The following is a 13,856-nucleotide window of genomic DNA, read 5'->3' as shown; positions in this document are numbered from 1 at the left end:
ATTAGAGCAACCTCTTTAAAATAATATACAGAAAGTATTTATAAATGCTAACTAAGACATAGGGTTCAAAAGATAAAACTGTTCACAGCCCAGGTACTAAAATTAAAATTAGATCAATCTAATCATTAGATACTTAATCATTAAATACAATAGAATTTGCCTCAGGAGCAAATGTTTACTTTCTATTCTGTTATATACTGCTTAACATGGTCCAGTGTCAGCATAAGGCTGTAATTTGGCAATTGCATTTGTGTTTTTAATAACTGCTGATAAAGCTGAAATAAAGAGTCAGTAAAAAGGTTCCACTTTTGTAAAGCACATCTAGGGCTTATAGGAAAGGAATTATTTCAGCATTTCTGATATATAAAAGAACAAAAGTGTTATATTAAGAAAAAATAATACATAAAACAGTATCAGGGACACTGAATTAATGAAAGTAATCAATAACATTTTAAATCCATGTCGGCTTGCATTGTGAAAGAATGGAATAATTTACAGTTCATGATGTTTGTATTTGTATTGTGTTTAGAGAATCCCAGGAAATAAAAGAATCCTACAACCCGTAGGATGAAAAAAGCTTTGGGTCTCATGCCAGGACACGGACACTGAGGCCCAAAAAGATAAAGACCTTCCTCAAAATCTCACGGTAAAAGTCAAATTATTTTAAATTATCTCTAGATTTCATGAATAAGATTAATTGGTAGAAGTTAAATGGCTATATGTTTCACATTTAAAAATAATTTATAAAAATTGGTTACTCCTTATGAGAGAAAATATAAGTGGCTTTGGGTAATAGTTTATATTCCATTATTGCAACCAATCAGTCATATACCAGGTGATTTCCTGACATGAGTTACATACCCAAAATTCTATTGAGTGAAAAGCTCAAATGAATGTAGGTAACATTCCATTCTAATGTAGCTTTCTGTATCTTAGAACATTCAACTTTATTAAGACTTTATAATTTTTAGGAATAGAGTTAGTAAAGAACTTGGAATGTCCTATCAAGAAGTAAAGAGGTGGGAGTGGGGAGATCTACCTCTGGAGATTCTCATGTGTTCAGGATATATTCAATGTTTATTTGTTCCTAGGCAGGGGACGGAATAAACTGATCTCTGTAAGTCCCTTCCAGCCCAATGATTCAAAAAATGCTGGCATTTTAGTGAAATGTAATATGGATGACATAAGGTAACATTGCAAATAGAGAAGTCTGCAACTAAAAGATAAAGCACTTATATGTCAAATAGCATTGTCTGAATAAATCTAAAATGTAATTTTCAACCAATTTTTAAAACTTACTTCCACTAACAAACATAACATAGTGTCATGCAGAAGATGATGAGGAAGCAAAGAATATGCTAAGAAAACCTATAGAAACTCAAATGCATTCTTGTATTAAATGAATTTACCAAATCTTTCAAGGAATAATCATGTTTATACAAATATATGTGTGGTTTCCAGGACCCATTTTTCTCTTCCTTCCCTATATATGCAAATATATACAAATACATCAGCTCACATACTTATTTCCCTATGGTTTCAGACTATTAAATGTTTATAATTACTGTGCTTGATGACTACAATTTTTAGTTATAGATCGAATTGTCCCAAGTGTGGATGCTGCCAAAAGCCACGGTCATTGGCAACATGACATCTGGAAGACAGTCTGGCATGTATAGTCAGGGAATTTGCTAGAATTTGTTCCTCATACAGTGCAATAGTACAGGCAAGCATTATGACTCCCTGCAGCTGGTGCTCTCAGTGCCCTATCCATATGCCTCAGACCTTTAATTGTGTTTCTGAGGAATGCTTCTAACTCCTAGTATCTGCAGGTTTGTTCCTCAGCACTTTTTCCAAAAACTGTGGGAAATTGCACTGTTCATATGCACAAGTGAACTTTATATAAGGAGAATGAAAACCCTCTAGGAATAGTTCTTAAGTTCTTAATTAATGACTCAAGAGAGGCTGTGTAACTACCCAGCTCTCTCACCTCGCTGGTGGGATAACTCTGTGAGGTGTGCTTTATGCCATGTCAGAGTTTCTCTGCAGGATTGCCTGCTATGTTTGCTGCTTGAATAGAAAATTCTTTGTTTGTTTTTTTTTCCTTTGAGACGGAGTCTCTCTCTGCTCCCCAGGCTGGAGTCCAGTGGCACAATCTCGGGTCACTACAACCTCTGCCTCCCAGGTTCAAGCAATTCTTGTGCGTTAGTCTCCTGAGTAGCTGGGACTACAGACATGCGCCACCATTCCCACCTAACGTTTGTATTTTTAGTAGAGACATGGTTTCGCCATGTTGGCCAGACTGGTCTTGAACTCCTGGCCTCAAGTAATCTGACCACCACTGCCTCCCAAAGTGCATTACCGGTGTGGGAAACCGCGCCCGGGCCGAATGTTCTTTACTGAATGCCTTCACTCCCCTTTGTCATTTCTTCATTTTCTTTCTGACACTGCCTGTACTTCTTAAACTAGTTACACTGTAGTAGTTGTTTTAGAGTCTGCTTCTGTGATTAAGGTTTCTGATCAGTAAAATGTCATAGCACTGTTACCTCAAGAGATGGCCAGGAATATTTTGTCAGAGAAAGAATGTACTTCACGTTTTGCCTTAATAAAGTAAATGTTCAGTACTCAGCAGTTGCATTTTAAATGATCTCAGTGTTTGCCCTGTTTTTGAAGTACACATGTTCTTCTGGGAAAACTCAAACTAAGGCACACCCCACACCCAACTGGCAAGAGCATGCCTTGTTGAAAGAGTTTGCAGAAACAGGCCTTGCTTCAGGTACATTTTTCACATTCCAGGCCCAGTTTAGCCCTACCACATCACCTTAATGACCACCATTGCATAACAAGCAATGCCTTCTTGTGGGGCATTAGAGGTGACTGGGAGTGAGCTTTAGGGTGGGTCCCCTTCAGGGGGTTTCATTTTTTTTTTTTTTTCTTGACAAGGAGTCTGGCTCTGTTGCCCAGGATGGAGGGCAGTGGCACAATCTCAGCTCACTGCAACCTCCACTCACAGGTTCAAGCAATTTTCCTGCCTCAGCTTACCGAGTAGGTGGGATTACAGACACTTGCCACCGTGCCCAGCTAATTTTTGTATTTTTAGTAGAGACAGGGTTTCACCATGTTGGCCAGGCTGGTCTCAAACTCCTGACTTCAAGTGATCTGCCCACCTTGGTCTCTCAAAGAGCCGGTATTACAGGCATCAGCCACCGTTCCTGGCCCCAGCCTTCATACTGTTAATCTTGATTTCTTTTTTCTTCTCCATTGTAATAGATAGCACTAGACAATCAGTAGTTGAAGCCCTTTTCACATCTTCACTGGGCATTCTATTGAATGACATATGCATCCTCCCCAAAGTCTAACACCTGTTCATTGAAGATAGGGCAAACACCAAGACCATTTATAATATAGTTGCTGAGTATTGAATATTTACGTTGTTAGGAAAAATGCTAAGTACTTTACAGTATTTCTCTGCAATAATATTCATCTTTGGAGCTAACAATGATATTTTCATTCTGCTAATGAGAAACTTTTAGTCACAGAGAGATTAAATAATTTGCTCAACAACACACAGGGAAGTAAGAGCCTGGGAGAGAATTTGTACTTTTCCCGTCCTTTTAGATGTCATTCATTAAAAAAAAAAAAAAAAAAAAAAAAATTAGTGTACCTGATTTTGTGCTCCTAGCCACTATTTAATCCTGCCTCTGTAATTAGCTTTTATGGATAAGTTTATCTTTCCGTACTCAGAAAATAAAATAGTAAAATAAAAAGGCAGCACAAGATGTCACTAAGTGGCTTTCACCGGAGATGAAGTTGTACAAAATTAGAGAGGGGTTTTAACCACATCTAGAGCACTGCCCAGGGGAGGAATGCAGACCAGTTTCTGAAGTCAATTTGTGTTACCCCTGCTCCTTAATCTGGGTTCCAATACCAATTACATTTAAGGAACTCTCCTTCCTCCTCTTTCCAGACGTTTCCATGGTAGAAACACAGTGGTAGTTCAGGAGTTAGGAGATCTGGGATTTAGAGCTTTTTATAAAATGAGATGTCTGAATTTGATAGTGTGCAAAGTTCCTTCCAACTCCAAACAGATGTTGTCATTTTCACAGCCTCTAGAAACCAAAGGCACCTTTTCAATTAGAAGATCTAAGTGATTTGTAATAGTGAGCACTATTTGGATTCCTGACAACCTATATCAGGAAAATAAGCAAAGTTTTGGATCAAGTACTTATATCTAAAGTCATTGCTTTATAAGCTGGTTTTCACTGCCAATTACTTCTTCCCTATAGATTGTTGGTATTTCTGGTCTGGATGGGATACAGGAATTTATTTTATTGATTTCCTCAATCTCTGTACATCCTTAAAATAATTCAGAATTGGAAAGAAATAGATTTGACTTTTTGTCACAAAGTGTAAAGACCTTTTGACATAAAGAGAGAGGTGCTGATATTGTTTCCCCTAATGCCTGAGTGTGCAGTGGTTTCAAAGGGTTGCTTTATCACATGTAGAGGTGGAGGGACCATCAGGTAATGAGATACAACATTTCTTGGAAATTAGTTAGTGGTGTGTTGTCCAGGAACTAAATTTCTTTTATTCCTGTTTGCCACCTGTCCTGGATGTCTAGTGCCGAATTTGAATTTCCATATCAAACTGAAAAAGCAGCATTGGCTTTAGTTGCCCTCTTTTTCACGTTAACTTAGGGTTTTAGCATGTAAAGCAATTGCGTTGTTTTAGTGGAATGAACTTAGAATGAACTCCAACAGTGATGAACTGATAACCAGTAAAATAAATAATTGATTCATCTGAGAACAATCTGACTCTTAGAAATGGTGTTCCTAAGAAGCTTGTCTGTAACTGCCCTCTGGAAAGCCTCACAAGTTGTTGCCTTTCTTTATTTATTTTTTCCAAATGGACAATTTTTGACAAACAAACTTCTAAGAGCAGTCAAGTGTCAAATACAGAGTTATGGCTGGTGCAGCTGCCTTTGGGATCACACGCTCCATTTATTCATTATAGAAAGCTCAGATGCACAAACATGTGGTGCCATTTTGTGTACCTGTCAGTTTAGTGCATTTAATGAACATTGATCATGCTCATCCAGACACACTTCTCGATGCTGCAAGGAGGAAGTCAGTGGTTTCTGAAAGACAGGGTGAAAACTTTTTTTTTTCCCCCAAATGTGCCTCTGTGGAGTCCTTTTTGCCCAAAATAGATGCATTAATAAACATGACTAAAATGTACCTTAAAATTCACTACAAAAGAGAAAACATGTTCATGAAAAATTTGCTCTGGTTTTGCTAATATTAAGTCCAGTATTTGTCTACTTAAAGAAGAAGTTTTGAGGACTTGGATAATCATTAAATTGCTATCTAGCTATTTGTAGTGTTGTAGCATCATCTGTTCCAAAACTAATTTTTTGCTCTCTTTTAATATCCTGTTAATTACAAAACCTCCTACTGGGTAGTTTTACTATTCCTAATTTCTGTTAAGTACTGATCAAATAATTGGTGCCGAACATTGTTCTAGAGTATGGTGGGAGTAATAGTTCTTATTTTATTGCCATTTAATGTTTGCATCCTGCCAAAATTCTCATAAAAGAGGTAGTTTAGCTGCTTTTTAAAATTATTATTATACTTTAAGTTCTAGGGTACATGTGAACAACCTGCAGGTTCGTTACATATGTATACACCCGCCATGTTAGTGTGCTGCATCCATTAACTCATCATTTACATTAGTATATCTCCTAATGCTATCCCTCCCCACTCCCCCCACCCCATGACAGGCCCCAGTGTGTGATGTTCTACATTCTGTGTCCAAGTGTTCTCATTGTTCAGTTCCCACCTCTGAGTGAGAACATGCAGTGTTTGGTTTTCTGTCCTTGGGATAGTTTGCTCAGAATGCTTTCCAGCTCCATCCATGTCCCTGCAAAGGGCATGAACTCATCCATTTTTATAGCTGCATAGTATTCCATGGTGTATATGTGCCACATTTTCTTAATCCAGTCTGTCATTGATGAACATTTGAGTTGGTTCCAAGTCTTTGCTATTGTGAATAGTGCCACAGTGAACATACGTGTGCATGTGTCTTTATAGCAGCATGATTTATAATCCTTTGGGTATATACCCAGTAATGGGATGGCTGGGTCAAATGGTATTCCTAGTTCTAGATCCTTGAGGAATCGCCACCCTGTCTTCCACAATGGTTGAACTAGTTAACAGTCCCACCAATAGTGTAAAAGTTTTCCAATTTCTCCACATCCTCTCCAGCACCTGTTGTTTCCTGACTTTTTAATGATGGCCATTCTAATGTGTGTGAGATGGTATCTCATTGTGGTTTTGATTTGCATTTCTCTGATGGCCAGTGATGATGAGCATTTTTTCATGTGTCTGTTGGCTGCAAAAATGTCTTCTTTTGAGAAGCGTCTGTTCATATCCTTTGCCCACTTTTTGATGGGGTTGTTTGATTTTTTTCTTGTAAATGTGTTTAAGTTCTTTGTAGATTCTGGATATTAGCCCTTTGTCAGATGGGTAGCTTGCAAAAATTTTCTCCCATTCTGTAGGTTGCCTGTTCACTCTGATGTTAGTTTCTTTTGCTGTGCAGAAGCTCTTTAGTTTAATTAGATCCCATTTGTCAATTTGGGCTTTTATGGCCATCGCGTTTGGTGTTTTAGACATGAAGCCCTTGCTCATGCCTATGTCCTGAATGGTATTGCCTAGGTTTTCTTCTAGGGTTTTTATAGTTTTAGGTCTGATATTTAAGTGTTTAATCCATCTTGAATTAATTTTTATATAAGGTGTAAGGAAGGGCTCCAGTTTCAGCTTTCTACATATGGCTAGCCAGTTTTCCCAGGACCGTTTATAAAATAGGGAATCCTTTCCCCATTTCTTGTTTTTGTCAGATTTGTCAAAGATCAGATGTTTGTAGATGTGTGGTATTATTTCTGAGGGCTCTGTTCTGTTCCGTTGGTCTATATCTCTGTTTTGGTACCAGTATCGTGCTGTTTTGGTTACTGTAGCCTTGTAGTATAGTTTGAAGTCAGGTAGCATGATGCCTCAAGCTTTCTTCTTTTTGCTTAGGAGTGTCATGGCAACGTGGGCTCTTTTTTCATTCCATATTAACTTTAAAGTAGTTTTTTCCAATTCTATGAAGAAAGTCATTGGGATCTTGATGGGGATGGCATTGAATCTATAAATTACCTTGAGCAGTATGGCCATTTTCATGATATTGATTATTCCTATCCATGAGCATGGAATGTTATTCCATTTGTTTGTGTCCTCTTTTATTTCCTTGAGCAGTGGTTTGTAGTTCTCCTTGAAGAAGTCCATCACATCTCTTGTAAGTTGGATTCCTACATATTTTATTCTCTTTGAAGCAGTTGTGAATGGAAGTTCCATCATAATTTGACTCTCTGTCTGTTATTGGTGTATAGGAATGCTTGTGATTTTTGCACATTGATTTTGTATCCTGAGACTTTGCTGAAGTTGCTTATCAACTTAAGGAGATTTGGGGCTGAGACTATGGGGTTTTCTAAACATACAATCATGTCATCTGCAAACAGGGACAATTTGACTTCCTCTTTTCCTAATCAAATACACTTTATTTCTTTCTGCTGCCTAATTGCCCTGGCAAGAACTTCCAACACTATGTTAAACAGGAGTGGTGAGAGAAGGCATCCCTGTCTTGTGCCAGGTTTCAAAGGGAATGCTTCCAGTTTTTGCCCATTCAGTATGATATTGGCTGTGGGTTTGTCATAAATAGCTCTTATTATTTTCAGATATGTCCCATCAATACCTAATTTATTGAGAGTTTTTAGCATGAAGGACTGTTGAATTTTGTCAAAGGCCTTTTCTGCATCTATTGAGATAATCATGTGGTTCTTGTCTTTGGTTCTGTTTATATGCTGGATTATGTTTATTGATTTGCATATGCTGAACCAGCCTTGCATCCCAGGGATGAAGCCCACTTGATCATGGTGGATAAGCTTTTTGATGTGCTGCTGGATTTGGTTTGCCAGTATTTTATTGAAGATTTTTGCATTGATGTTCATCAGGGATATTGGTGTAAAATTCTCTTTTTTTTGTTGTGTCTCTGCCAGGCTTTGGTATCAGGATGATGTTGATGTCATAAAATGAGTTAGGGAGGATTCCCTCTTTTTCTATTAATTGGAATAGTTTCAGAAGGAATGGTACCAGGTCCTTTTTGTACCTTTGGTAGAATTCGGCTGTGAATCCGTCTGGTCCTGGACTTTTTTTGCTTGGCAGGCTCTTAATTATTGCCTCAATTTCAGAGCCTATTATTGGTCTATTTAGGGATTCAGCTTCTTCCTGGTTTAGTCTTGGTGGGGTGTACCAGGAATTTATCCATTACTTTTAGATTTTCTAGTTTATTTGCGTAAAGGTGTTTATAGTATTCTCTGATGGTAGTTTGTATTTCTGTAGGATCGGTGGTGATATCCCCTTTATCATTTTTTATTGTTTCTTTTTTATTCTTCTCTCTTTTCTTCCTCATTCATCTTGCTAGTGGTCTATCAATTTTGTTGATCTTTTCAAAGAACCAGCTCCTGGATTCATTGATTTTTTTCTAAGTGTTTTTTGTGTATCTCCTTCAGTTCTGCTCTATCTTAGTTATTTCCTGCCTTCTGCTAGCTTTTCAATGTGTTTGCTCTTGCTTGTCTAGTTCTTTTAATTGTGATGTTAGGGTGTCAATTTTAGATCTTTCCAGCTTTCTCTTGTGGGCATTTAGTGCTATAAATTTCCCTCTACATACTGCTTTAAATGTGTCCCAGAGATTCTGGTATGTTGTGTCTTTGTTCTCATTGGTTTCAAAGAACATCTTTATTTCTGCCTTCCTTTCATTATGTAACCAGCAGTCATTCAGGAGCAGGTTGTTCAGTTTCCATGTAGTTGAGTGGTTTTGAGTGAGTTTCTTAATCCTGAGTTCTTGTTTGATTGCACTGTGGTCTGAGAGACAGTTATAATTTCTATTCTTGTACATTTGCTGAGGAGTGCTTTACTTCCAACTACGTGGTCAGTTTTGGAATAAATGTGATATGGTGCTGAGAATGTATATTCTGTTGATTCCGGGTGGAGAGTTCTGTAGATGTCTATTAGGTCTGCTTGGTGCAGAGCTGAGTTCAATTCCTGGATATCCTTGTTAACTTTCTGTCTTGTTGATCTGTCTAATGTTAACAGTGGGGTGTTAAAGTCTCCCATTATTATTGTGTGGGAGTCTAAGTCTCTTTGTAAGTCTCTAAGGACTTGCTTTGTGAATCTGGGTCCTCATGTATTGGGTGCATATATTTTTAGGATAGGTAGCTCTTCTTGTTGAATTGATCCCTTTACCATTATGTAATGGCCTTCTTTGCCTCTTCTGATATTTGTTGGCTTAAAGTCTGTTTTGTGAGAGACTAGGATTGCAACCCCTGCTTTTTTTTTTTTTGTTTTCCATTTGCTTGGTAGATCTTCCTCCATCCCTTTATTTTTTGAACCTGTGTGTATCTCCGCATGTGAGATGGGTTTCCTGAATACAGCACACTGATGGGTCTTGACTCTTTATCCAATTTGCCAGTCTGTATCTTTTAATTGTGGCATTTAGCCCATTTATATTTACTGTTAATGTTGTTATTGTGAATTTGATCCTATCATTATGATGTTAGCTGGTTATTTTGCTCATTAGTTGATGCAGTTTCTTCCTAGCATTGATGGTCTTTAAAATTTGGCCTGTTTTTGCAGTGACTGGTACCGGTTGTTCCTTTCCATGTTTAGTGCTTTCCATGTTTAGAGCTCTTGTAAGGCAGGCCTGGTGGTGACAAAATCTCTCAGCATTTGCTTGTCTGTAAAGGATTTTATTTCTCCTTCACTTCTGAAGCTTAGTTTGACTGGATGTGAGATTCTGGGTTAAAAATTCTTTTCTTTAAGAATGTTGAATATTGGCCCCCACTGTCTTCTGGCTTGCAGAGTTTCTGCTGAGAGATCTGCTGTTAGTTTGATGGGCTTCCCTTTATGGGTAACCCAACCTTTCTCTCTGACTGCCCTTAACATTTTTTCCCTCATTTGAAGTATGGTGAATCTGACAATTATGTGTCTTGGAGTTGCTCTTCTCGAGGAATGTCTTTGTAGTGTTCTCTGTATTTCCTGAATTTGAATTTTGGTCTACCTTGCTAGGCTGGGAACGTTCTCCTGGATACTATCCTGCAGTGTGTTTTCCAATTTGGTTCCATTCTCCCCATCACTTTCAGGTACACCAATCAGAGGTAGATTTGGTCTTTTCACATAGTCCCATATTTCTTGGAGGCTTTGTTTGTTTCTTTTTACTCTTTTTTCTCTAAACTTCTCTTCTTCATTTCATTCATTTAATCTTCAATCACTGATTCCCATTCTTCCAGTTGATCAAATTGGCTACTGAAGCTTGTGCATGTGTCACGTAGTTCTCGTGCCATGGTTTTCAACTCCATCAGGTCATTTAAGGTCTTCTCTACACTGTTTATTCTAGTTAGCCATTCATCTAATCTTTTTTCATGGTTTTTAGCTTCTTTGAGATGGGTTCGAACATCCTCCTTTAGCTCGGAGAAGTTTATTATTACCGATCGTGTGAAGCCGCCTTCTCTCAACTCATCAAAGTCATTCTCTGTCCACCTTTGTTCCATTGCTGGTGAGATTTGTTCCTTTGGAGGTGAAGAGGCACTCTGATTTTTAGAATTTTCAGCTTTTCTGCTCTGGTTTCCCCCCATCTTTGTGGTTTTATCTACCTTTGGCGTTTGATGATGGTAACGTATAGATGGGGTTTTGGTGTGGATGTCCTTTCTGTTTGTTTGTTTTCCTTCTAACAGTCAGGACCCTCAGATGCAAGTCTACTGGAGTTTGCTGGAGGTCCACTCCAGACGCTGTTTGCCTGGGTATCACCAGCAGAGGCTGCAGAACAGCAAATATTGCTGAACAGCAAATGTTGCTGTCTGATCATTCCTCTGGAAGCTTCGTCTCAGAGGGGTACCTGGCCGTATGAGGGGTCATTCGGCCCCTACTGGGAGGTTCCTCCCGGTTAGGCTACTCTGGGGTCAGGGACCCACTTGAGGCAGCAGTCTGTCCGGTCTCAGATCTCAAACTCTGTGCTGGGAGAACCACTACTCTCTTCAAAGCTGTCAGGTAGAGACGTTGAAGTCTGCAGAAGTTTCTGCTGCCTTTTGTTCAGATATGCCCTTCCCCCAGATGTGGAGTCTACAGAGGCAGGCAGGCCTCCTTGATGTGTGGTGAGCTCCACGCAGTTGGAGCTTCCTGGCCGCTTTGTTTACTCACTCAAGCCTCAGTAATGGCAGACGCCCCTTCCCCAGCCTCGCTGCTGCCTTGCAGTTAGATCTCAGACTGCTGTGCTAGCAATGAGCAAGGCTCTGTTGGTGTGGGACCCTCCAAGCCAAGTGCGGGATATAATCTCTTGGTGTGCCATTTGCTAAGACCATTGGAGAAGCTCAGTATTAGGGTGGGAGTGACCCAATTTTCTAGGTGCTGTCTGTCATGGCTTCCCTTGGCTAGGCAAGGGAATTCCCTGACCCTTTGTGCTTCCTGGGTGAGGTGATGCCTCATTCTGCTTCGGCTCAGGGTCTGTGGGCTGCACCCACTTTCCTGCACCAACTTTCCTGCACCACTGTCTGACAAGCCCCATTGAGATGAACCCAGTACCTCAGTTGGAAATGCAGAAATCACCTGTCTTTTGGGGTGCCCACGCTGGGAGCTGTAGACTGGAGCTGTTCCTAGTTGGCCATCTTGGAACCTCCTCTACTTTAGCTTCTTATAACTAGAAGGTGCCATTTTTTAATAAATATTTTGTTTGCTGTCTCACTTATTATTGGGAGCAAATTAGCAGAAAAAAAAAAAAATTTCCATGTTCAGTTACTTTGCCCCAGCTAGAGGTGCATTATATTTAGCAATGATTTACTTATAACTGTTGTGCTGGGAGAATATCCTAATCCCTTTTTGGAAAAGACTAAGTACATTTATATTATTCTACATGTGTTGTTATTTTAGCATTTATATTTCTTTTGATTGAAATTTTGTTTCATCACCCTGGGGCACAAGATAGCTCAAGAAGACAGATGTGCTCAAATTATACAACAGACTTATCTAAACAGCTCATGGGTCTTCCAAGTAGCTGATGAAAATTAGAGTTGAATCATAATGCTAAGTGTCTCACATAGCCAGCCTTTAGACTTGATCACCTTGTGAAATAAATTAAGCATGCATCTAGAATGTGGTACACTTCAAGAAAATAAAATATTCACCTAGCCTTTTTGTAGTCTAAGACTCTATCCTTTAAAAATTTTAAACATGTATGTAATGAAGTATATTCAGAGATATTCATTGTAGCTTTGTTTGTAATAGGAAAAAATCATGAATAATATTCTATCAGTAGAGGAAAGGTTCTAAAAGGTATGGGCCACACCTACAGTAAAATATTATAACCCCATTAAAAATAAGATAGGCCAGCATATTCTGTTACGAAGAGTTGTGTGTGTGTCCATGAGAAAAGCAGCATATAGAACAACATGGAAATTGTGATTATTTTTATTTCATAAATGTATTAAATATACATCTTTTTTATAAGTATGTGTATGTAGGTAAATGCGAAGAATAAGTTTTGAAGCAAAATTTTCTTCCTTTTGCTTTTGATACAAACATCTCCACTTTTCAGTTTTACAAAAGTGATGTATTACATTGAATTTTGTCTAATTGTGTGTAATTGACTTTTTTGAAGAAGAAGAAGGTCCATGAAATAGATAAGAGGAACCGTGATTAATCCAATCAACTCATACTGATTGAACACATGTTATGTGTCAGTCACTATTGCTTGCCACTGGGGACACAGTAGAGAGCAAAGAAACACGCTGGCCCTAACCTCAAGGATATAGAAACTATAGGAAATTGTATAAGCATGCAAATTTATTATTATGTAGGAAAAGTACAGGGAATTAGAAAAGCTTATCGTTATCTGGTCAGTGAAGTTTTCTTGAGGAAGGAATTTTTGCACCAACAACTGAAGCCTGAATCAAGGTTAGCTAAACAAGGAGGCTATTTATGAAGTCAAAACAATTGAAACACTAAAGAGAGAGTTGGGTGAATAAAAACATAGAGTACATCTGGGTTAAGTGGAAATTTTAAGAAATAGGCCAGATTTTCTCATCTATCTGATTGACTTCAGCTAATCTGTAATGCCTTGCAAATGGCAAACCATCCAGAAAGATTGGTCATTGTAACTCTCATTACACAAGCAATGAACCAAGTAATATTGAAGCCAGAATATTTTTGTTTCTTCATTTCTGATCCACTTATGTAGAAGTGGCCCAAGTGAGTTTCAACTCACCATTACCGGCATTATTTGAGTAACTTAACATCTGCCATTGCCCAGGCCACACCCAAACATCACCTGAACTAACTGCGTTTCTCCCTTCCATCGCTGTGCTTATGCATTCATGTGCCCAATAAAATATTTATGGAACATTCTGTATATGCTAGATGTTGGGGAAAGCAAACATGGTCCTTACTCTATAAATGTATATTCTGTTGAAAGAAACAGACAGAAATTAATAATCACAAAAAGTGATTGATGTTATGAATTAAATGATTGAGGTGCCGAGATAGAGAATAAAGAGAGGGCTTACTTTAGTTGTTTTTTTCAGTGAAGGTCTCTCTGAGGAGGTAGCACTATGTTGAGACTTCAGCATTAGAAAGAGCCAGGTATGAAAGCATTTCTCCCCCATGTGTGTATGTGTGTATGTGCATGTGTGTATGTGTGCGTATATATATGTGTGTTCATATGTATGTGTATATATATGTATGTGTGTGTATGTATATATACACCACATTTTCTTT

The 13,856-nt window shown here is 38.5% G+C and overlaps 1 protein-coding gene across 14 annotated transcripts in view; it reads left to right on the top strand.

The window, feature by feature from the left end:
• CNTN4 (contactin 4) overlaps positions 1–13,856 on the top strand; it is a 976,967-nt gene that overhangs the window by 325,780 nt on the left and 637,331 nt on the right. For 2 of the 14 annotated variants that reach the window (XM_073009921.1, XM_073009917.1), the window contains one exon: positions 530–646. The exons of the other annotated variants lie outside the window; for them this stretch is intronic. The gene's annotated coding sequence lies outside the window, so the exon portion shown is untranslated. The remainder of the gene's footprint in view (positions 1–529; positions 647–13,856) is intronic. 14 annotated transcript variants of the gene reach the window in all.

Source organism: Chlorocebus sabaeus, chromosome 22 (genome assembly GCF_047675955.1).
Source record: "Chlorocebus sabaeus isolate Y175 chromosome 22, mChlSab1.0.hap1, whole genome shotgun sequence".
Lineage (NCBI taxonomy): Eukaryota > Metazoa > Chordata > Mammalia > Primates > Cercopithecidae > Chlorocebus > Chlorocebus sabaeus.
This window is presented reverse-complemented; position numbering and strand designations above follow the sequence as displayed.